At 38.8% G+C, this 25,752-nt stretch overlaps 1 protein-coding gene and 1 long non-coding RNA gene across 3 annotated transcripts in view; both read left to right on the top strand.

The window, feature by feature from the left end:
* TMEM132B (transmembrane protein 132B) overlaps nucleotides 1-25,752 on the top strand; it is a 640,218-nt gene that overhangs the window by 281,450 nt on the left and 333,016 nt on the right. The gene's annotated exons all lie outside the window — the stretch shown is intronic.
* LOC116420818 overlaps nucleotides 1,140-25,752 on the top strand; it is a 57,583-nt gene continuing 32,970 nt past the window's right edge. Inside the window, exon 1 of one of the 2 annotated variants that reach the window (XR_004231269.1) lies at nucleotides 1,140-2,341. This is a non-coding gene — a long non-coding RNA (uncharacterized LOC116420818). Of the gene's footprint in view, nucleotides 2,366-25,752 lie in introns of both variants that reach the window. The other variant, XR_004231268.1, reaches the window with a different exon arrangement.

Raw genomic sequence — 25,752 nt, 5'->3', positions numbered from 1 at the left:
TGGGAGACAACTTACAAAGGGAAACAGGAGGTAGACAGATGGAACACCTGGGGATACGCAGGGGTATTTTGTTCCATGACTGAAACCAGGTAAAGTAGCAGATACAAGATGGAGTGATCTGAGTCTGGTTTCTGCCCTCTATAAAGGAAGGCATTGGGAGGAGTTCAGAGTTGTACCTTCTGCTCTCCAAATAGAGGGTAGAATCAATCAAGGGTTGAATTAGTAGCATGATGATAAGTTTAGAACCTAATAAGCTTATCCTGTAATGGATAGCTTACTCCCCAAACATAGATGTGATGCTTTTCTTAATACAACTCAAGTGTTTATTGGCTTTGGGGGCTGTAAAGATAGCCTGGGTTCCCTATCTATGGGAGGGAAGCCGATGTATCTGCATGGCCTTTCTCAGGAGCCATTTGACCCCAGGTATGGCCTGAGCAACAGTGAATTGACAAGGAGGGGTCCTGGGATGTAAGCGGGCCACCTAGAATATGCGTGGTGCGATGAAGCAGGATTCAAGAGACTTCATTTTGAATCATGTGCCACAGAATGCCATTTTCTGTATTCCTGGGTAGATCACTTAGTTTCCCTGAGCCCCTGTTTCCTCTGTTAAATGGACAAAATAGTACTTACAAAGAGGCATGAAAGAACTTTCAACATTAGAGAACATGGAACATAGAAAGGAAGGAAGGTGGGAAACATTTGAACTGTACTCTTAACAGAATTGATTCAAGGAGGGATTAACATTCACACTTGGTTGTGTATAGAAATATATGAGAAAATAGGAGGAGAGAAATGAGAAGAAGGAGTGGATAAAGAAGAGGGAAGATTGGGGAAGTCAGAAGCAAAACACTTTTGAGGAGGGACAGGATGAAAGAAAGGGCGATGGGAGGAAAGAGGAGAAAAAGAGAGTGAGAAACAGAGAAAGACAGAGAGTCAGAGCCAGAGCCAGAGAAAGAGAGACACATACAAAGAGATGGAGAGACAGAGACAAAGATAGAGATAGAGAGACAGACATACAGAGAAAAAGAGGCACATAAAGAGACAGAGAGACAGAGACAGAAAGATAGACACAGAGAGAAGAAGACGAAGAAGAAGAAGAAGAAGAAGAAGAAGAAGAAGAAGAAGAAGAAGAAGAAGAAGAAGAAGAAGAAGAAGAAGAAGAAGAAAAAGAAGAAGAAGAAGAAAAAGAAGAAGAAAAAGATGATGATGATGAGTGGATTTAGACATAAAATGTGAAACCATAAACAATTAGGGAGGCATGAAATTATTTACCTGTCATATTTATGGATAAGGGAAGAGTTTATAACCAAAGAAGAGATAGCATTAGAGGATATAAAATGGATAATTTTCATTGCATTAAATTTGAAAAAAAAACCACACAAACAAAACCACTGCAGCCAAGATTATAATGAAAGCAGAAAACGAAGAAAAAAATTTACAGCATGTTCCTCTGATAAAGGCCTCATTTCTCAAGTATATAGATAACAGGATCAATGCAATTCATTCCCCAAGTGATAAATGGTCAAAATCTATGAACAGTTTTCAAATGAAAAAATCAAAGCTATCTATAGTCATATGAAAAAAATGTTCTAAATCACTATTGATTAGAGAAATGAAAATTAAAACAACTCTGAGGTTCCACTTCTCACTTATAAGATTGACTAATGTGACAGATGAGGAAAGTAATTAATGTTGGAGGAGAGGTAGAGAAATTGGGACACCATTTCACTTTTTGGTGGAGCAATTTGGACCCTGTCCCATAGGGATAAAAAACTGTATACCTTGTGACCCAGCAATACCACTACTCGATCTCTATCCCAAAGAGATTAAAAAAAGAGAAAAGACCTATGTGTACAAAATAATTATAGCAACTGGTTTTGTGGTGGAAGAATTGGAATTTAAGATGTCTGCCAATTGGAAAATGGCTGACCAAATTTTGGAGTTTACTCTGCATCAGTTCATACAAATCTTCCAAGTTTCTCTGGAATTGACTCTTGGTCATTTTTTATGGTGCAGTAGTGTTCCATTACATTCATATGTCATAATTTGCTCAGCCATTTCCCGACTGACTGCTCAGCTTTCTGAAGGGATCATAGATGTTTCTGAAGATCATAAAGCTAGAAAAGACCTCAGAGGAATGTATTTAATTTCCACTTCTCATCCTTGAAGAGATTTATGCCCAGAAGGGTGATTAAGATCTCAGATAGAGAGCTTATAGGGACTTTTCCGTCTAGGCCACCCTCATCATTTTTCGGCAGAGGAAACTGAGAACCAGACATGAAAGGAATAAGTGGCAGAATTGGGATTCAGATTCAGAGTATGTGACTACCAAGTTCAGTTGGTAAGATTTCTCAAGTCTCAGTTGGTAAGATTTCTCAAGTCTTATTACATGTTTAGTCTGCCTCCTGTTGTAATTGCATTTATATTTAAGATGCTAGTTCTTCTGTTTTCAATAATCAAACTCTTGCTGCTAATATATAGTCCCATAATATCTATTTTCCATTGTTCTTTATTACATGTCTTATAATAATAATAATACAACTAACAGTTATGGAACACTAAAGTTTGTATAGTGCTTTACAGATATCTAGTTTGATCCTTACAACAGTCTTGTGAGATAAGTGCTATTTTACAGATTTCACATTTTACAAATGAGAAGACTGAAACTGAGGTTAAGTGACTGGGCAGTATCATGCAGTCAGTCAATAACAGAGGCAGAATTATATCTCATGTCTTTCTGACTCACACTCTACCATGCTACCTACTGTGTTTCACAGATGTACTCTGGAGTTGCCCAGTCTCCCAGTGTGTGTGCCTTGTCTGATTCTCAGTCAGGTCATTTTACATCACCATTGTATTTCCAAGACAGAGACTAGCTGAAACACAATGCTTCATGCATAGTAGGTGCTTAATGAATCTTTATTGGATTAAATGGGCTGCCCATCCAATGACACATATTGGCTTTAGTGAGAAAAGATTGTTGAGGTAAAAGCTGAGTCTTGCAACTCTTATGAACTTTGACAAGAGGTCAGATATAGCCCATGAGATTTTCTGAAGGATTGGGTTAATTATTTCCAAATGATTCTCTTTTTAATTTGACCTAATTAGCTTCATTTCCTACTCATTGTTTCTATGTGTGAATCTTAATGTTGGTGTAACAGTTGGCAAAGTTTAATTTCAGGGAAGGGTAATCTGTATAATGAGGCCTGAAAGAATATTTCAGGGGTGTGGAGTGGGATGGGTGTGGATCTGAAATGCCTGATAGAGGATGCACACCAATATGCTCATAGAGCTTTGGCTTTTGTCTACATTTGCTGTATGGAGATAAAGGCAGCATTTCCACTTTGATTTACTCATCAATCAAAAGTAAGCTCTGTATCCATGAGATTCTAAAGGAATAGGAATGGGTGTGTTGTAAATCCTCTGTAGATAATCTATGGAACATTGTGGGTAGAAATCTCATAGGCTACAAAGATTTGGAAGGCAAATTACTATCTGCCTCTGCATAGAATGATCACAAGGGATCTTGTTCTATGGTTCTATCTCAACATCATGGTAAATAGAGGGAAGCCAGTGGTGTAGTGGAGAGAGAGTTAGTTTTGAAGCCAGAGAAACCTGAATTCAAGATCTGCCTTTGACACCCTGGGCAAGTTACTCACCTAGATTCTAAATTTCAGAAAAGACACTGAGCTGCCTTGGTAGATCTAGTTTTCCCATATGGGAATTTCCTATACTAATGGAATCATGGTTCACTGTCCCAGTTTGGTGTAAAAAGAAGTGTAGAAGTGTAGCCCAGGAATTAGGATGTCCAGAGTAATTAACATCTTCTCAGTGTCCCACCTAATTCTCTAAGAATGTAGTTGTAAATGAGCAGCTGATTTTCATCAGAAGAGGGAGGGAGTTTCCACATGGAGAGATTTCTACATTGAAAAATCACAGCCTCAAAAGATTGTAAAGTATTGTCACGTGGTTGATTTGTTTTGTCATATCTTTTCCCTTATCCCCTTTTCCCTAACTTGTTGCTCTCTAGTTTTCGTTCTGTTATTCAATTGTGTCTAACTCTTCATGACTCTATAGACATATCATATTTATTCCTTCTTTCTTCCACAATCTCTCAAAGTCTGTCCAAGCTCATGTTTGTTGTGACACTATCTTTCTATTTCACCTTATGCCCTCATCTTCTTCCTTTGACTTCAAGCTTTTCCAATATCAGGGGAATACAGCTTCTTATAATCAATCATAATCAAATTATATATAGTTCTGATTCTATTAATTATTCTTTTCATATTGGCTTTCCCATATATCCTACTGTCTAATTGTTTGATATGTATAGTAGTTTCCAATTTTTTTGTTATGATAAATGAATCTGTTTGAGGGCAGCTTGGTGGATAGAACTCTGAGCTTGGAATCAGGAAGTTTCATCCTCATGAATTCAAGTCTGATCTCAGACACTTACTAGGAAAGTCACTGAACCCTGTTTGGTCAATTTCTCATCTGGAAAATGAGCTGGAGAAAAAAAATGGCAAACCACTCTCGTATCCTTGCCAAGAAAATCACAAAATAGGATCAGAAAGGGTAGGGTATGACTGAAATATTCAAGAACAGAATAATCTTTTTTTCTACAAATGATCACTTTCCTCTCTTGTATGAAGTTTTGGGATAAAGTCCTAGCAGTGTCATTGTTTGATTGAAACGACTGATGAGTCTTATGAATCATAATGCATAGCTTAGATTCTTAGATGGCCCAAAGATAGGAGTGATAGCTCATGCCTGAGTAGATAGAATAAGGATTCCAAAAAATTCCAGCTAGCTAGATTGATAGACTGAGTCTAATAAGATAATTATAATAGGGATCAATGCAAAATCCTATGCTTGGATTAAAAAATCGTATGTGCAAAAACTGATTGGGGGAATTGTGGCTAAGTACTCTTTTTGGAGTATGGAATATGGATGGTGATAATCCTATTATCCACCCAAGGTTAGACCATACATTGTACAGTTTACACAGCTTTCAGCATTATATTTTAGCAGAAACATTGACAATCTGGAGCATGCTCAGTCAGTAAGGACCAGTGGGCATGTTGAAGGAATTGGAAACTCTGCTCTTTGGTTCAATTCAACAAGGTTTTTTTTTTTTTTTTATTTTCAAAACATATGCACTGATAATTTTTCAATATTGATCCTTGCATAGCCTTGTGTTCCAAATTTTTCCCTCTTTCTCCCCACCCATCCCCTAGATATCGAGTAACCCAATATATGTTATCCATCTTCAAATATATGTTAAATCCAATATAAGTAAACATATTTGTACAATTATCTTGCTGCACAAGAAAGATCAGATCAAAAAGGAAAGAAAATGAATAAGAAAACAAAATGCAAACAAGCAACAACAAAATGAGTGAGAAGGTTATGTTATGATCTACATTCAGTTCCTACAGTCCTCTCTCTAAGTATAGATAGCTCTCTTTACCACAAGATCATTGGAACTGGCTTCAGTCATCTCATTTCAACAAGGTTTATTAATCAAATATCATGTGCCTGGTGCTGCAGTAGATCTGGGGAATATAGAGACAAAGAGGAAATCATTCTTGGCTTTGAGGATCTTACATTGTACTTGAGGGAGAAAATGTATATATACAGTTGAGGAAATATACAAGAGTCACTCAACAAGCGTTTATTAACTAATTACTAGGCTAAGCACTATGCTAGGGGCTAAGAATACAAAGAAAGGTAAAAAATAAAAAAAGCAACCAGTTTCTGCACTCAAAGGATCTCATAGTCTATGCAGGAGATAAGAGAGATACTTAAATGCAAAGTTATGAGAGAGACATTGGAACTTAGTAGATACAGACTTGCTCTTGGGAGCAGAAAGAGTCAAATTCAAATCCCACTTCTGATATGTACATGTGGCTGGACAAATCAGTATTTTAGGCAACTCTCTAAGTTGCTAAGATGCTAACCTGCATTGGTGGAGGAAGTTTTCTCCCATAGGAGTTCCTAATACATGTGAAATTGTACCAAATCCCTATCCCTATGCAAAATAGTGTGTGTGTGTGTGTGTGTGTGTGTGTGTGTGTGTGGCCTTGACAACCTGGGGGAGAAGAAAGAAGAAAGACTCAGGAGGTAGCACCTGAGCTAAATCTTGATGGGTTGGGAGTTCCAAGAGGTTGGGGTGAGCAGCTGATGGAATATTTTGCATGCAGTTTGTAGAACATAGAGCTCACAAGAGGGAGATGTGTAAAATCTGCTTAATAATAGTAATAATTATAGTTAGCATTTATTTATATAGTAATCGAAAAATTGCCAAGAGCCTTATATCTTCTATCTCACTTGAGGTTCGTACCAACCTTATGAGTTAGGTGCTGTTGTTTTTCTCATTTTGGGGAGCAGAGGGAAGTGCCAGACACTGTGCTATACATTTCACAAATATTACACCATTTGATCCTCACAACAACTCTTGGAGGCAAAGGGCCACTGTTAGCTCCATTTTACAGATAAAGAAACTGAGTCTGACAAAGGTTAGTTAACCTGTCGAGGATCACACAACTAATAAGTATCTGGGATTGAATTTGAATTTTAGTCTTCCTAACTCCAGATTAATGTATTGTGTCATATAGCAGCCTTTCATTGCTACTCAGAGGAAATCAGAGGAGAGGAAAGTCTCTCTATTAAAGCAGGTTGGAACTTTGTCTCTTAGAGAACTGTCTAGAGCCTTGAGAGGTTATGTCTTTTATAAGGTCATATAGCCAATCAGTGTCAAGGATGAGACTTGGACCCAATTTTTTCTGGCTCTGAGGCTGATATTTTATCTACTGGATCATACTTCCTCCAGGTCTCTAATAGCCAGTTCCAAAGCCAAGTCTGTGTAACTGTGATTTGGGACATTATCGGACCCTCTTATCTTGCTTATCGGTGTCCAAACTAAGGCTGGTGGACTAGGGTTCCAGAGGCTGAGTCAGGGTTTCTTAGTATGTACTCTTAGAGAGAGATTCTCTCTGCCTCCCTAGGGACTGGTACTGGATTTACACAACTGGATTATTTAATTAGCCACACCTGCAGATTTAATTTTAATCAGAACAGAGCCACTCTGTTAACAAGAGCTCATGAATAAATTGAGCCTTGGCTACGGCTTTGGGTGGCTGACAACAACAGGTGAAAAACTGGGAACTGCTTGCATTAAAATGTGGATTCAAAGCTGACACAGCAAGGTATGAGATGATCAGTTCTGGGTTCAAAGGATCAGAACTTCAGTGATGGGAGGGAGCATAGGGTTCATGTAGTGCAATGCTTTTTATTTGAAAACCAAGGAAACTGAGGCCCAGAATAGTGCAGTTAGTTGATCAAGATAAATTCATTTCACCAAGCATTTATTGAGTATCTGCTATATGTTGTATGAAGATGACAACTCCTTAAGTTGCTAAGGTGCTAACCTGAGTTGGTAGAGGGAATTTCATCACCTGGGAGTTCCTGGGAAATAAGAAATCCTAAGTCAAACCACTATGTATAAAGTAATAAAAAGTAGTTTGAAGTTAGGAGGAGAACACTGTCAACTAAGAGGAGAAAGGGGAATTAGGAAAAGCCTTGAGTAGGAGATAGCACTTGAGTTGCCATAAAGACAAACTTCTCCAAGGTTTCTGACTTCAAAAAGCTTCCCCCCCCATTTATCTTGATAGAATACAAATTTCTAGAGAACAAGGACTATTAAAAAAATATATTTTCAGCACCTAGAACAGCACCTAGCACATAGTCAATTCTTTATAAGATATGAACTGATTGATTCTATGGGAGAGCTATACAGTATGAATATAAATAAGCATAGGTAGAGTTAGACAAAAGATTTTAAGAGGGTGAGAGTGCTTCTTACTAGGGATAGGGGAGGGAGTAGGAAGTACTTCCTGGAAGAGCTTAGCTATGCCTTCAAGAAGAAGACTAGGGATCAAGTAAATTGAAAGTAAAGAGGGAGTGTATCCCATACATAGGGTACCACCTATCCAAAGCGACAGAAGTGGGAGATAGAATGACTTATATGGAGATCAGTCACAAGGCCATTTGGGCTGGAATGGAGAATACATGAAGGGCAGAAATTTGAAATAAAAAGTTAGGCTGGAGGCACATTGTGAAAGGTTTTCAAATGTGAGCTGAGTTTTATGATTCATTCTGGCTTCTGACTTCAAATACAGTATTTTTTCTACCAGAACCCACTCATTTTTTTTGCTTCCCCTCTCCTCCAGCCAATGGATTTATGGCCTATAACTTTACTAGGTGGGAGCTCTAAGGTACACTTAGAAGTTTCATACTGATGGGTTGACTTACTTAGTAATTAATGAGTTAAAGTAGAAAAACTGAGACCCAGTTTTACTATCCTATCCATTTGTGGTGATCAGGGCATATGCTTACTGTGGATGAGCTACACACCTTGGCTTGTGCTCCTAGATACCTGATACCTCCCTCCCTCATTAATAGTCTCAATAATAGTTTCCAAGAGACCAAGGGTTTTATTTTTAATGGTAATAACTCTCCTGAATTCATTGTTTGATTCGCCATAAACACATTTCTTAGCCTCACACATCCATTTTCGTGGAATGACAGGATCATAATTTAAGACTTGAAAACAACTTCAGAAACGATCTAATCCAACCCTCTCATTTTACAGGAGAAAACTGAAAAAGGAAAAAGGTCTTGTTTTTGTAGAATATAGACAGTATAAAAACTAATAATATAAAATGAGTCTGAAAGGAGAGGTGGTAGTTGGTTCGGACTTGACTTTCAAAGACAGAAGTCAAGTCACGATCAAAGGTGCAAGATGTGGGAAAGAGCAGATCAGGAATGGGATCTATAGAGTACTATGGTTTTGCTAGAGCCATAAAGTACTTGAAAGTGAACAGGAAAGCACATAGGATTCTGGATCCTGATTGTGAATGACCTTGACTATTAGGATCAGGTGTTTGAAGTTTATTCCACTGACAATGGCAAGCTGCTGAAGGTTTTGACATGGTGGAGTGCTATGATTGGAATGGTCTTTTAAGGAAATATGTTGGGCAGAAGTGTGGAGTCTACATTGAATGGAGTGGGGAAGGGGATGGTAGCTAAAGGGAAGGGGATCAGTCTGTTACAGTCATCCTGGCAAGGAGAGCTGTTGAAGCTGTCCAGCCGTATACTTCAAAGTGAACGGTCTATTTGTCCACGGGAAGAAGAAATAAGAAGGAAGATTCATTCTCTTTAATGTTGCCATCATAGCTTAAGAAAGGGATGGGAAGGGGTTTTTCTTTCTTGCTGAAGGCCTCATGCTTTCTCTTGGGGGAGAAGCCTGAGCCTAGTTACCCCTGTGATCCAGCCTCCTACTGTCTGGCTCTTCTGTGAATTTTTTTTTTTTTTTGCTCTTTATTTTATAATAATTGTAGGTTTACACGATTCAGACTCTGCTCCAAAAATTTTTCTTCCTCCTTCATTATTTTTAAATGACTGAGTCGACTGGGGCTTTTCCCAGGATACTTGTTAAGGTATTGGCTGTGAAATATCACAGTCATTAAAGCAAAGCTGCCACAGCCTTTAGCCAGGAAGTTTCCTCCTCCTTTCTGAGTTGGAAATGACTTTATTTTAAAAATGACACTTCTGAAGTCCTGGCTATTTAGGGTTGTCCACTCAGCTGGGATTCTACAGTCTCATTTTCATTATATCTTATCCCCAAAGGATATCGATTTGGACTCATTAAGTGCTGATTATGTACTAGCCACTATGCTCAGTGTTGGAGAGATTCTGTCCTCAAGGAGCTTCTATTTCTTGGAGAAAAATAGCATGTCCATGGAGAAATAAATGCAGGATATATAAAAAATTATTGGGATGGGGAGGAGGTCACAAAAAACTGTGTGTGTGTGTGAAGAAAGCAAAAAAGGAGAGGTAAGGAGAGTGTTCTGGGTATGCAAGGAGAGCCTAGGCAGAGATTTTCTCCTCCTGATTAGGGGAGAGGGGGTTGGATTTCTGGATCTCTACTGCAGTATGCTCTATAACCATATAACCAGGGAGTAAAAGGTCTGAGTTCTCTTTAGTTATGTTGACCATGTACACATGTAAACATATGTATATATACATGTGTGTTTATGTATGTATGAATATATACACATATATCTTTATATCTCTTTCCAGCTATTTCTTTAACTATTTGTCATCTATATCTATTTAATTATCCATCCATCTATCTACTCATCTATCATCTATTATCATCTCTCTCTCTCTTTCTCTCTACATATATCCCCTCCTTTTTATTCAGCAACTACAATTTTGTCCTAGTCTCCTTTCCTCCTCACTTCCTTCTCCCCTCAGATGTAACTATTTCTGTCTAGGAGCCTATTACCTGGGGGTTAGAAAAGGAGAAAACTGGGTGTATTTTTTGTAATTCAGTCTCCAGATAAGACAGTGCAAAAATACTGCCTGAAATTAACTAGGTTAAAAGATTACAGGATCATAGATTTGGAACCAGAAGGCGCTTTGGTGGTCATGAAATCCAATTCCCTTTCTTTTATTTAACTGATGAAGAAGTGAGATGTAGAGAGGTGAAGAATTACACAAAATTTTCTCAGGTAGGATTTGAACTCAGGCTTCCTGATTCCGAGTCCAATGCTCTAAATATAAGTAATCCACTTCTGTTTCTTTTTAAGAGAAAGATTAAGTTTAACAAGCAATTCCACAGACATTTACTAAGTACCTATTAGGTGTCAGATGCTACCCTTAGTTCTAAGGATGCAATGGCTAAACATAGCTAATAAATGGGCAAAGTCTATGAATAAACTGTTCTTTATGAAAGAACCACAAATGGTAAATGGCCATTTGAAAACTTGCTCCAAATCACTAATGGTAAATTAAATGCAAAAGAAAGCAACTCTGAGTTTTCATCCCACACTCTGAAAATTTGTAAAGATGACCCAGAACAGGAGCAGTCAATGCTGGAGGGGCTGGGGGAAGATAGACACACTAATACTCTGTTTAAGCCATGAATCGGTCCAATTGTTTGGCCTATCAATTTGGAATTATGTAAGAAAAGTAAATTGTCCATCCCATTGACCCGGTGATCCCATTTCTGGGCATATACCCCAAAGAAGCCAAAGACAGAAACAAAGACCTCAATATATGGCCAAATATTCTTAATAGTACTCTTGGGGTAGCAATGAATGGAAATAAAGTGGTTTTCTGTCTCTTGGGAATGGATGGAAAAACAACTAGTATATGGATATAATGGAATATTGTTAGGCAATTAGCAGTGCTAATTCTGAGGAATTCAGAGAATCACAGAAAGGCTTGTATGAACTCATGCAAAATGAAACAGGCAGAACCAAGAGAACATATAATTGCTAGCACTTATGTAATACTTTATAAAGTATTTTTCAAAGGGCTTTATAAATATTTTTCATCTTAATAATAGTATTTATATAATATTTTTAAGTATTCAAAGTACATGAAAATACTGTCCTATTTTATCTTCATAATGACTCTGGGGATTGCTGTTATTATTACCTCCTTTATTTATTTATTTTGCAGATGAGTAAAATAAGGCAAATTTAGCTTTGGGTCTGAGGCCAGATTTGAACTTAGTTCTTCCTGATTTCAATTCCAGTAATTTATCCACTCTGTTACCTGGCAGCAATTACATAAGAGGGCTGGGTGAGGGAAGCAGACCAAATGCTGAAGGGAACAGACAATTTGAGAAGGCAAATGGCCACATGGAGGAGAGAACAGATATTTTTTACCTTCCTGGAGAAAGGTGTCATATGTATTGAGCTTGAAGAAGATATAAAAGAGTATCAGCTCCTTGAGAGCAGGGATTGTCTTACTTTTGTATGTGTACACCCAGCATAGCATTGTGACTAATGTATACAGTATATATATATTTTTTAACAAATTGATTGATTGGCTACTTGATAAATGCTTGTTGATAGATTGATTCCAGAGACGAGGAGATGGTATACCCATATTTGTAACCATGGAGTCAGTCTTGATTCTGCCTTTCTTTCACCTCCCATGTCCAATATGTTGCCAAGATTTTGTTCACAAGGTCTCTTGCTCCCATCCCTTCCTCATCTCTTATATGGCCATCATGCCAGTTTATGTCCTCTTCACCATTTGATCAATTGAATTGCAGCAGCTTCCTGATTTGTCTCCTTGCCTCCGTTGTTTTTGCTTTCTAATCCATTATTCTCACCATTGCTAAATTAATATTCTTAAAATTCATGCTTTCTTATGTTCTATTTAAACAGGTCTACTTACTTGAATATTCTATCTTCAGCTTCCAAGTCATTGTCCCCATTTTCTGGAATTCACTTCCTCCTCTCCTCTTAGACTCACGTAGATTCAGTTTTTTCCTACTTACTAAGGAACTCTTTATATATCCCTCACCACCTCAAGTTATTAATGTTTTATCTCTCAAGAAGTTAGCTGGAAAGGACCTTAGCACACATTTAGTTTGACCCCTTCTTTTTACGGAGAAGAAAACAAGAGGGGCAAAGACTTGACCATGGTCACACTAGTTTGAAGGAAGAGAGTAGGGTTTTAAATGCAGCTCCTCTCACCCCACAGATCCATTGTTCTTTTCCTGCCTGTGCTGCTGCTAATATTGATATTCTGACAGAAGCTTTGATCTATGGGTGGTCACTTAAAGAGGCAGAAACTCCCATGGTTCTGTGTAAGCAGGTCTGAAAGCTTCCTCATCAAATCCCAGGTGAACAGTTGTTTAAAAGAAAGACTTAAGGAGATAGACACAAAATTCTGACTGCAATTTAAAAAAAAAATAGAGTAATTCTTCAAATCCACTCCAGAGCCTAACGTGTCTTCTTTGGGTAAATCTGTTGACTATCAAGGATGAAAGAAACCTCTGAGTACTTGGGCTCATAAGTCTATTTTTGGGATGGGGAGAGGATGAATGAGAGCGGGGAGAACACAACATTATCCCTCCAACTTGATTTTCTGTCTACGTGCTTGATATTCTGTCTTGATGGAGAAACACTCATCTTAATGGTGCCCTGTCTAATTTCTCCAGTGTCAAGAGGCAGAAATAAGTCCTTCCCTCTTTTTAGAGAGTGATTTAAGTAGGGAATAATGAATGCAAAATGCTGTAGTTAAAAATCAGCCGATAAACTGATGGATCATCTGTCACTCTTGAGTCTTGCTATGAGGGGAAAGGAGATGCTATCTAATCATTTTTTAAATAAAAGTGGCAATGACAAATTTAGTATATGTTGGCTGTGAGCGACTCATTAACGCAAAGTGTTATTTCTCAATTAATCGAGAGAAAAGCACCTTGCAATTCCCCTCTGACCAAACGGTGAGATGGAAAAGGGAGTAATTGTTTTCCAACACAACTTTCTATCTCCTGAATTGGTTGAGCCGAGGCGATTTCTCAGGATGAAATTGCCGGCTCAAATTGGTACCTACTTTTAGAATAGCAGTATTTTAAGCTGAATTGGGCTTAGAAGTCACTTAATTGAAATGATTAGGGTCAGAGAAGGAAGGGGACTTACCCAAGACAAAACAGCTAAGCAAAGTCAGGATTTGAATTAGAGAGAATTCCAAAGTTAATATTCTTTTCACTTTAGCTCTTGACTGTGATTACTGGTGACGATGATACCAAAAGAACACATCTTAGAATCATAGATCTAGAATGTTAAGGAACCTCAATGACAATCCAGTGTTCTCTCCCCCACATTTTAAAAAACTGATGAAAGACCCGGGGTCAGGAGGTTGTAATCAATATAATGTGCTGTACAAAATAGAGAATCATATTTAGGATAAAAAATTTACATCTGGAAGAGAGTTTAGAAGCCATTTAGAAATTGTATTTCATCATATTACATTCATTACCTTATATTTATACATATACACATTACATATACATATTCATCATATTACAGGTGAGGAAACTGAGGCTCAGGGTATTATTATTTCCCTATCTATTTCCAGGATCATTATTTTTTCCAGTGAGTTTCACTGCCCTTTTTTTTCCTAAAGCTTTTTATTTTCAAAATATATACCCAGATAATTTGACAACATTGACCCTTTCATATCCTTGTGGTTCAAATTTTCTCTTCCTTTCCCCTACCCCTCTCCTAGATTCCATTGCCCTTGTACTAAGGGAGTCACTCAGAAGTTCTGGACACTGTTAAATGGATGAATATTTCTCTTTGGTATAGATACACTGTTCTTCATCCTAATCATTCTCTAAGTTGGAAACTATTAATCAACCTCAACTTGCTCTCTAGCTTTGGAAACTAATGCTCTGACATCCTCTTGTACTAAAAATATATAAGGAAAAAGAGATGACTTAGGGGAAACATGATAATTGTCTTCAAATATCTGAAGGAGTGTCAAAAGAAAGGACAAGACTTGTTCTTTCTAGCTCCAGAGGACAGAAAAAGAAAAAAATGCATGGGAGTAGCACAGGCAGATTTCTTCTTGATGATAGGAAATGCTTTCTAATAATTCAAAATGTCCTAAAATAGAATGGACTATCTTTGAAGATAGAAGACATCCCCTCACTGGGAAGTCTTCAAACCAAGGCTGGATGACACTCTACACTTGTAGCAGAGATGCTTGTTCAGGTATTGGTGGGACTGGTGGTCACTGAGCACTTTTCTAATTCTGGATTCTGTCTGTCGCCGCAGCTGGCGAATCAGGTAGATGTTAAGTCAACATCTGTTCTCAGAAAAAGAGTCAAGGTTATTCTTTTGATAGCAAAGTGATATTATTTAAAATACCCAGCTTCAACTGGAGGAAGATTTGAGCTAATCTGGTCTCCTGTTAGTTGTGGTTACCTAAAAGGATAACAAACTAAGATAGGAGAGGGAAAAAGAAAAAGAGTTATCAGCCAGTTTGATTTAAGTGGAAATACAGCCCTCACTAGGTAGACATCATGTACTGATGTACATGAGAAATCATTGTAAAGTGAGAAGGTCAGCAGAGACTTCTCAAGTTAGTCCATGATGTCATTTCCTAGTGTAATGCAGAGGTTGGAAGGCTTACATCTTGTTAATAACTCTGACCTCCTTCTTCCTGTTGTTTCCAGAGCCAAACTAGCCAGGTTTAAGAGAAGCTTTTTTCTCCCTGCTTTATGGTGGCCCATTTTGACCTCAGTTTCTTATTTATAATTCCAATTGCTGTACGTGTTTATTATTGTGTCAAATTGAGTGAAGATGAATGCTTATAAATCTAAGAATCTGAATCTTAAAATAGAAATATGAATAGAAGGAATATGAAGGAACCTCAATGATTATCTAGCATTCTCTCCCCCACTCTTTAAAAAAACAGATGAAAGATCCAGAGTCAGGAGGTTGTAATCAATACAATGTGCCGTACAAAATAGAGAAACATATTTAGGATAAAAGATTTACATCTGGAAGGGAATTCAGAAGCCATTTAGAAAGTCACCTCATATTACAGATGCAGATGAGGAAGCTGAGGCCCAGGATATTATTATTTCCCTCTATAACTTGCTCATATAGGTGATAATCATTAGCATTTCTGTTTCCAGGATCATTACTGTCTGATCAGGATTACTGTTCTGGGCTGTATTTCCCCTAACTCATGAAGGTAGATAACTCCTCTCCTTTCCCCCTCTCCTATCTCAGTTTGTTACCCTTTTAATTAACCTTAACTAAGAGGAGATCAGATTGGGTTGGTGGCACAATTTTCCCCCCAAAGCTGTTCTAGTGGCCATCCTAATTGATCACCTGCAGAGAAGAAGAAGACAACTGTAATTCTATGGTCTATGATTTAGTGCCTTCCTGAGGTTTTTCCAATGGGCAGTAAATTGTATTTATTTGGGGGAAAGTGAGGGATTGTTGGGCTACCTCTTTCTCCGAGAACTCCAGCGGAGAGCAGGAGAACTTCTGTAAAGATGTGAACTGTAATTCTCTCTCTGCCGTGATTATATGTCAGTCTACTGGAAGGCTCCAAGAGCCACTTAGTGGGGTTCCTGCTGAGCGGCCCTGATTAAATTCCGTTGGCTTTTTGTCTGTGTCTTGGGAGTTTCAGCAAGCTCTGTAACATACCGGCTCGATGGGGATTATTTTCCTCCCCCCATTTCTGTTTTCTGAAACAACTGGTAACAACTCTTGCTTAACATAGAGAGAATTTATCTCAAATCGAAATTGGAAATGTCGTATAATTAAACGTTTGCAACCAAAGCATATTTTATAGCGGTGAGGGTTCCATCTTTTGCTGTCAACAGATGCCACCCCAGCTAAATATTGGAGCAAAATGAGGAGAAAACAGTCTTTTATCTGTTAATAATAGCAGTCTTTCTCCCATTTGTTTCCTCTAGTGTGTCAGTGACAGCCCAACGGAGGACAATAACATAGCCTAAAATTGAGATAAATTGGGTTAGGGCAAGGTTCATGAAAAACTTACTGATTGCTCTTTAGTTTCTTGAAAGTTATTTTTGTGGGGTTAAAAGAAGTTTAATCTGATGAGGGAATAGGGAAAGGGTAGATAAGATCATAGATTTCGAATTTAGAGCTCTAAGGGCTCTTTCAAGTTTATTAGGCCAACTCCTTCATTTTACAGATAGGGAAACTGAGACTAAGATTAAGTGGCTTGCCTAAGGTCAGATAATTAATACATGATAGGTGGGAACTGAACCCAGGCCCTCTGAACATAAAACCATTATTCCTTTCACTGAACTACACTGGGTTTAGACATTTTCACGTTTCTTCTGGTGTTATATATAAAGACAGTCATCATTATTAAAAAACAAGCTGTTGTTTTAGAACTATTTAAACTATTTGTTTTAAAAGTAAGGAAGTGATTTCATTAGCATAAGGATTCTGGGTGTGAAAATTCCCTTCACAGATGCAGATGATCAACTCTAATTTATAATATCCCACCATTCTCTGAGGGGGGTGGGTGGGCACTGAGAACCGGCACAGAGGCAGTATGTATCAGAGGTTATAAATTTATGTCTGAGAGGGTGACTTGGTTGCCTCAGCATGGAGACAATTCATCCTGTCTCTTTTTCCTGATCAACAGATGGTAATGAGTCAAAATATTATAATGGCATTGGAATGATATCCTTCCAATGAAGTATCCTTCAATACTCTGATATCCTTGTTATTTCATTGACATGAGTGTTGGTTCTATTGATGCTGATTGTAATACATCCACTCTATTGTCATCCATGTCTTCTCAAAAAGTCACCACAGGGGCTCCACCCCATGTACTTACCTTATGTTCTCTTGACATTGCAAGACTGATATGGGCCACCTTGAAAAAGATGCTCTACTTCTTGGCCAGGACGTGTTTTCTGCCTCTTCCCCATGCCTGCAATGCTTTCCTGCCTCATTTTTGCATTCTATCTCAGGCTTTTCTGGCTTTCTTCAAGTGACAGCTAAAAATCCCACCTTGTATAGGAAGACTTTCACAATCCCCCTTAAGCTAACACTTCCCTCTGTGGTTATCTCCTATTTCTCTTGTACATCGATTCTTTGTACCTACTTGTTTACATGTTGTACCTTCCATTAGATAAAGAGCTCCTTGAAGGCAATCTTTGCCACTTTTTTGTATCCTCAATGCTTAGCATAATACTTGGCATATAGTAGGTGCTTAATTAATGCTTATTGATTGATTGACTGAGAATGCCATGGAAGATCTCCATTAGTTCATTTCTCACTCATGATATGATTAACTCAGTTTCTCTTGGTATCACAGTTTTTTTTACTGCTATCTTTTATATGGTCCTTTTAGAAGAGATGATAGCATGTTGACCTGGTTATGCATGTGGAGGATCTGGATTCAAATCCTGGCTTGACTAGTCACTACTCTTGTGACCTTTCCCTCTTATGAACCTCCATTTTTATCAACTGGAAAATCAAGAGTTGGATCAGATGACCTTCAAATAGTCTTTCCACTTTTTGTCTACAGCTAAGTTTTTCTGTTTCTTCTCCCTTACAATTCACAATACACTGTGAGGATCAGAGAAGGCAGTCATTTTCCTGAAGCCACATAGTTGGGAAGCTAGATTTTGAATCCAGGTCCCCTAAGTCCAAGGCTATATGCCATGCTGCTTCTCTGACTAAGAATGCCTTGCTTCTGTTTTTGAGTTTTAAAAAAAGATGTTTTAAAATTCAGTCGTGTCCTGTTTTCAACCATCTTTTACTTCCAAGAAAGGCTTAATTTACCTAGATGCAAATTCTGTTCTTTTCCTTTTGAGGAAGCCATTTCCTGGATGAGCGGCTCCTTTTGCCCCCCTCCAGAACAATCCTCTCTCTCTCTCTGTTGTACATCATATTTTGAAAACAGCCATAGCCAGCTGCCACAGTGAGAGATATCCATTTAGGAGAGGGAGGATGGGCACCCCTGCCAAATCAGATTGGGTGCAGACACTCATTTGAAATAATATGTATGTAGGTATGTGTGTGTGTGTGTGTGTGTGTGTGTGTGTGTGTGTGTGTATGTTGGGGGGGTGCTATTTGTTAACACACCATTAGCAGTTCCACTACCCACTTGGAGACTCCCTGCTCTGTTAATGACTATTTCCGTGGTTTCTCCTAATCACTTGCCCTGGGAATGGGGCCAGATGTAGCAGAAGACTTTGCTTGTACGGGCTGCATTTACGTTTTGTTCGTCTTTGCATGAGCTCTGTGGGGTTGAATGGAGCTTTCAAGGAGAATCCGTTTTTCAGGATTAAAGAAAAAAAATTACATTTCAGAACTCTGGCTTGGGTGCCATTTCTTTTGACGCCTATGCAGATGCCCCATTATCCAGAATGCAGGGTCTCTGAAAACGGGTAGCATTGTGGTCATTGTGAGAGGTTGGGAAGAAAGCCGGGAAGTCTAATTTTTGTTTTTTGGACCATCAGCTGCTGGCTCCACACAAACAAAAAAATTAATGTGGAAGTGTATGAATCATTCCCCTCCCCGCAAGTCCCCCCAGCCCCCATTTCATTGTGAACCGGCAGATGGCAGCAGTTGTGTGGAGATGCTGCCAAAGACGGCCTCTGAACGGAACAGAGAGGGTGGAAATGGATAGACTTCAGACCATTCCTTGGGATTTCAGTGGGGATTAAAGCATGCTCTCTTTTTATATCAGTACACAGCTCCAGTAGTTGATTACCATGGCTTCCCAGTCTTGGAAAGCCTTGCCGTTGAGACATTTCTGAGAGAGATCTGTGTTAGTCGATGTCGTCTTTAAAGCCTATAAAATAAAACATTGCTATCATCCCGAAATCTGCTTATTTGTCTTAGGAAAACACAAAGATCACTCCAGGGAGATGGAAATCTTCATGCTCTCATGGGATCTTTGGAGGCTTCCCAATGCATTACTTTCTGATTTTACTTTCTCCCGGCTCCATTACTATATTTGCATTTGTGGGTTTTTTCTGTCCTTTCCCCTTCTTGCTAGTTATTTGCAAGGATGAGCTAAAGCATTGAAGTATTTCTGGGTTAACCACTGAATTTTTTGACGAGATGTTTCGGTTCCGTGTGTTTATGTGGTTAATAAAACTCAGGGAACTTAAAAGGGAGATGTCTCGAATTGGACTCATTAAAAACTTAAAATATTTTATCTTGCGATCCGAGGCCCCTGCGCAATTCGAACAGAAGGCTCTCTGTGTACTCAGAAGGGGAAAAAAGCAACATCGTTGGATGAAAAAGATGAAGAAAATAAGCCTGTGTGTGATTCAGCAGAATTCGGGAGTGTTTCAGAGCCATCACTGTTGGCAATCAAGGGGAGAGAAAGGGAAAAAGGAAAGTGAATAGAGACAGACACAGACAGAGACGCAGACGGAGATGGCATCTTTATTTAATGGAAGCGGAGTGTTATGTAAGGAAAGTAGAGATGGAGGAAAGTAGAGAAAGATAGACGGATGGACACAGGGAAGGGGAGAAGTGAGGAGAGAGTGGAAGAGGAGGATGTAGAGATGGAGGAAAGTGAAGAGAGTATATACACACATAGACAGAGAGAGACAGAGAGACAGAAACAGAGAGAGAGAGAGATGAGACAGAGACACAGAGACAGTCCCTGAACAGAACAGAGAGGGATGGAGATGTGCCTGAGGATGTAGAAGAGTGAAGATGGACTCCTTCCCAGGCTCCTTGCATCTTCTCCCTTATATGTAACAGAGAGAGGCTATTTCCTGTTTTTCATGCACAATGCTTTATTTCCCAGCCATTGCACTGAAACTTCTGCCTGGAATGCTTTTCTATTACATCAGTTTTCTCTCTTAGAATTCTTGCTTTCCTTTAAGACATAGGTGAGGGACTTCCTCCTACCCTGGGGTTTTTCATGGATTCCCCTTGGGAAATGACTTCTGTTCCAATTTCTTTATTTGATTTGTATGTCTATTATATATCAAATGTGTGTATGTTGTTTCTCCCAGTAGAGTATATAGAGTCCTTGTGGACAGGGTCTTTCCCTTCCCCCTCATATCCTCATTTCTAAATATAGTACTGGGCACAATAGATGCTTAATATATACTTGTTGATTTATTCTTGGATTGAGGGACAGAGACATATGCATAGAGAATGAGAAAATGATGAGACAGAGAAGCGGAGACAGACAGATATGCATAGCAGTGGAACAGAATGAAAAAAAATAAACATGCATGAGAAAGGTAAAAAGTCAAAAGGGAGGGAAGGAAAGAGATAGAGACACACACAGAGAGACAGAGAGAGCGAGAGCGAGACAGAGATAGAGACAGAGATAAACAGAGACAGATAAAGAGAAACTCTCTCCCTTCCCCCCTCTCTCTATATGTGCACACACACACACACACACACACACACACACACAGGCAGAGACAGAGATAGAGAGACAGAAACAGAGAAAGAGAGAAAAGAGAGATAAAAGAGAGATACAGAGAGATAGAAACAGATGGAGAGACAGAGACAGAGAATCAGAGAGAGAGACACACACACAGAGAGAGACAGAGAAAGACAGAAAGAGAGAGAATGAGAGAGAGAGAGAGAGAGAGAGTGAGAGAGAGAAGTAAAAAAGTAAAATAAAGAGAGAAATGTAGTCTCTTGAGATACTTCTCACAAATTCCATCCCTAAACACACACCCCAAAATACTTAGTTGATCTTCACTAGCTCAAAGCTATATTCATGAGCCCCTACTAATATAGGGGGATGGGAAGGTGTATTTCGGGGCTCAAGCCCTTCAGAAGAGCGATGCTGGAAGCTGGACATTCTAGGCCGACTACTGGCTTAGAGCAGTGCTGACATTGTCGATTGGAGACAAGAAGGTGTTGACAAGGATAAAGGCTGTCGCTTAAGTGAACATGTGGGAATAAGAGACAACACTTAGTGGGGAAAATAAATCAGTTCTGAAAATTCTGCCTTCTACAGGGAGGCACAGAGGGACCTCAGTAAAGGGGGATGAAGGCAGTGCATGGAAACTTGGAAGAGGCGTTTGGAGGACAAAACAGAAAAAGACTAATCGAAGGAAGGTAAAAGGCAAAGGAAGGACAAGTTTGCCCAAATTTTTCTCTAGGCTTTTGCCTCAGGTTTCATTAAACTCAACCTAGTCGCTTTCCCATCTGGTTCTCCTGTAGGGTGGGAAAGAATGTCCTTTCTAGGTACCACTGCCCACTTGGAAGATAATCTGGAAGAACTCCCAAAGGGCATTGAGTCCGATTCTCTCTTTTACAGAGAAGAAAGCTGACATATGCAAAGATTCAGTGATTTGCTTAAAGTCACACTTAATACAGTAGTAGGCGCAGAATTTAAATCCAGGTCCTGGGATCCCCTAATCTGTCACCTGCCCACTGAGTCACAAGACTTCTTTAAGGATTCCCATTCTTTAGATGTTCAGTTGGAGTATGTGTAGGGGAATGGTCTTAGCCTGTTTTGAGAAATGGAGAAACTGAGGCAGGGAGAAAGGTGCATCCACTCCAAAGCAAGGATTGCATCTAATATTTGTAAGATATTGTCAGCAAATATTGAAGAATCAAATAAAATGTTAGAGTAGGGAAGGATGTTGGGGGACATTTAGTCTAACATACCTCATTCTTACTTTTACAGAAAAAGAAATTGATGCAGAAAGGGAAGGGATATTGCTCTAGATCATACAATGAACTATTGAGACAGGCAGAGCATGTAGATGGGGCATTAGATGTGTAATAAGGGATCTGAGTTCAAATCCAGCCTAAGGCACTTAATAGCTATGTGATTCTGGGAAAATCATTTGGCTTCCCTGCACTTTATTTCCCTTATCTGTAAAATAAGGATAGGTTAGACTCATCCCTTCCAGGTCAAAATTATATAATTTATTCAAATAAAGAAATTGAAAATTATTAAACTGAGTTGGAATTGAAATGGAAAAGATGACTTTTCTAAGTCACAGCTCAGTTTTATTTGCTATCAGATTCAAGCCCATTTTTCTCCTGACTCCATCTAATATTCTTTCTACTGAATCACAGATGCCTCTAGATTAGGCTGTGCATATATGTATGTGTTGTGTATATGAACATGTGTGTGTTGTGTATGCGAGTACACATATATATATGAATGTGTATATATGAATATGTGTTGTATATGTGAATATATGTGTATATGAATACATGTGTGATTGTGTGACTACATATTAATGTGTATATGTAAATATTTGAGTACACATATATACATGATTATATGTAAGAATGTGTGTGTGTTTGTGTGTAATATCTGCTCCCATCCCAGTAGGAGGGTGTGCTTTTTGCCCTCTAAAGATTTCTTTACAAAAAGAAAATAGCCCTTTTGTTGACTGGCCATTCTTTATACAGTGACATCGCCCTTTTGATTTCTTATTTGTAGCTCGTGCAGTAAAAAATAAATTTTCAGAAGACTTCGGCTTTTTTGGTGAAAGCTTAGCTCGTATCTCAGCCCTGGCAAGGCTTCCTGCAGCTCCTGGGGCTTTTCCTTACCCCTCTGTGTTTATTTTTTCCCCTCAGAGATACACAAACCATCTGTGCTTCTGCTACCATGGTTTTAAATAGCCCATAGGCAGGCCCTCTGCTAGGGAAGATTTTCTTCCTTTTCTTTTTCCTGTTGTTGGACTGAAGTTTATCTAAATCCTCTTTTTTGGGGGAGACTGTTTGGGGAAATGAGGTAGAGGAAGGGTCTATGTTAACAAATCTGCTTGTACTTAGAGTGACTGGAACCCGGTAAATGTTGGGATGACAAAGGAATCGATTCCTGATTCCTACACATCAACTTGTACTTAGAGGTTTGTTTGGTCCAACTCCATAGTCAAGTTTTTTCTCCTGGCTTGATGGAATTGTTTCTGCCACTAGAATCCTAGTGCTGACTCTCTTCTCCTTACATCTGGCTGCAGGAAACAGAACTACAAAACCAAATAGGAAAAGAAAGTGCAAGTCAAGTGTCTTCATTTAGATGCCTTTTGTTCCCTACATCCCATAGCCGGATTTCTTTGGTTCTCCTCTTCTCCCCAATCAATCAACAAGCAATTAGGAAGCATTTGCTGGTTCTTGAGGTATGCACCATGGTCTCTTTGGAGTTGGAAGATCCTTAAGAGACTCTTTCAGAGAAAAAAAAATGTGGCCTAGAGGGGGAAAATGACTTGTATAATGTTCAAACATTTGTAGGAGGAAACAATGGACGTGATTGCGGTGGAGATAGGTTGACCTTGAAGATGGAAAAGTAACACTTCAACTTCCTTCCAGGTCCCAGAGTACTTTAAGTTCCAAAATGAAATTGACATTTTTAAACCTATATTTGTGCTTTCCATCGAGATTTAGTCTTTCAAAAGACTTTTCCTAAATCAGTTAAAATTACAGGATGAAAATCTCCATTTCCATTCCTATCTTTCTAGGTCAACCAGCTCTACTCAGAGAGGGTCATGGTCAGGTCACCTCTTTGATGACAAAAAAAAAAAAAGAGAGAGAGAGAACTGGAAGGTACATCTTAATTAATCTGTTCCAAATTTTTCAACTTAAAGGATAAGTAAGAAAGAAAATAAATTTCTCCAAGTCACACAAGTAGGAAAAGGAATTAGCTTCTTGAAGGCCACGTTGTTGTTGTTATTAATATCATTGTCTAGCCCAGTGCTATATGTACTGGAGCAATCCTTAATTTGGGTGCTTGTTGAATTTTAAGAAAATTATATATTTTTTTTCTGGAGGTCATTTCTTTAGGAGACAGCATGGGAAAGTTAGGAGACTTGATCTTGAAGTCAGGTTTTTATATGGTCTTGAAGAAATCAATATCTTCTGTAAAATGAGAGGATTGGATTGGAACCAGGATTTCTTAATTGGTTAAGAAATGTTTTACTACTTATGTAAGCTAACTTGATTCCTTTTGTAATTCTAGATTTTTAAACTCATTTAAAAACCTGATTTGGAGAAGAAATTCATAGGATTCATCAGATTAACTTGTGTAAGGGGTGTGTGTGTGTGTGTGTGTGTGTGTGTATCCATGGCACACAAAAGCTTAAGAACTTTTGAACTCGGTCAATATTTAATGGTCTCTCCAAATTCTAAATCATTGATCATGGTAATTATTGATCCTTGACCAACTGAATTGGAGTACAGTAGAAAATTGGTATGGGAAGATCTGGGTTCAAATATTAGTTCTAACTCCTCTTCCTATTTGTGTGATTTGGAGAAATATTTCCTTTCTTACTTATCCTTTAAGTTGGGAGGTTTGGAGTAGATTACTTCAGATGTACCTTCCAGCTTTCTATCTCTCTACTTTTACCAAGTTTGTGACCTGACCATGACCGCCTCTGAGTAGAACTGGTTGACCTGGAAAGACGGGAATGGGAGTGGAGGTGGTGTTTTTCCCTCCATTCCTTTAAATGTTCTTTTGTACTTTTGTCTGCTTCTGGAACCTGGCACTTCCTTGATGGGATTCTTCTCCTTCAATGGGGATGGGGGCATTAGCTGGGCAGTTAACATGGTATTGAGATGCCCCACTCATTTGGGTTGCTTTAAATGGTATACTGGGTTATGGAAAACATGTGGAGGAAAACTGGGACAGTCTCCCTCACCCCATTATACTGACAGTACTTTGAGTTATTCAGAGGGGTTTCCTCCATGGTACCTCATTTAAAGGCAATTTAACAATCAGCTCTTACTACTAACAGTAGCTAGCTCCAACACATTCATAAATTTGATCACCATCTTATTTCAGGGAAAGTATAACTGTCTCTCTGTAGTGGATGAAAAAAAACAAGAATCAAAACCCAAACAACCTGAGGATTAGAGAATTAATTGATTTCCCTAATATCTTCTAGGCAATCAAAGAGTCTAGAATTTGAGCTAGATGATTTTTTCCTCTGAGGCAATTGGGGTTAAGTGACTTGCCCAGGATCACACAGCTAGGAAGTGTTAAGTGTCTGAGACCAAATTTGAACTCAGGTCATCCTGACTTCAGGGCTGGTGCTCTATCCACTGCACCACCTAGTTGCCCCTTGAGCTAGATTGTAACACCCTACCATCTACGATCAATTAGTCGCTCAACAGACATTTATTAAATACCTACTGTATGGCAGGCCCAGAGATAGGAACTGAAGATATAAGATTGAACGGCAACAATTTTGAGGGGTGCCATGCCAGCAGAAGTCCTGTTGCTGCTGTTCTTTATTTCATCAGAGCTTAGCTTGAGTCCTCCTCTTGTTGGCGAGATGGGCTGGTAGATGGACATGGGGAACTATAGGATCAGCAATTCAGAGATGAATTGAGTTCAAAGCCCTCCTTTTATTGAGGAAGAAGTCCAGAGACACAGTAACTTGACCAAAGTTGCACAGGTAGTTAGTTGGTATAGCTGGGAAGGGAA

The sequence above is a fragment of the Sarcophilus harrisii genome, chromosome 1, assembly GCF_902635505.1.
Source record: "Sarcophilus harrisii chromosome 1, mSarHar1.11, whole genome shotgun sequence".
Lineage (NCBI taxonomy): Eukaryota > Metazoa > Chordata > Mammalia > Dasyuromorphia > Dasyuridae > Sarcophilus > Sarcophilus harrisii.
The sequence above is the reverse complement of the archived record's forward strand: the minus strand, read 5'-3'. Positions and strand labels throughout refer to the sequence as shown.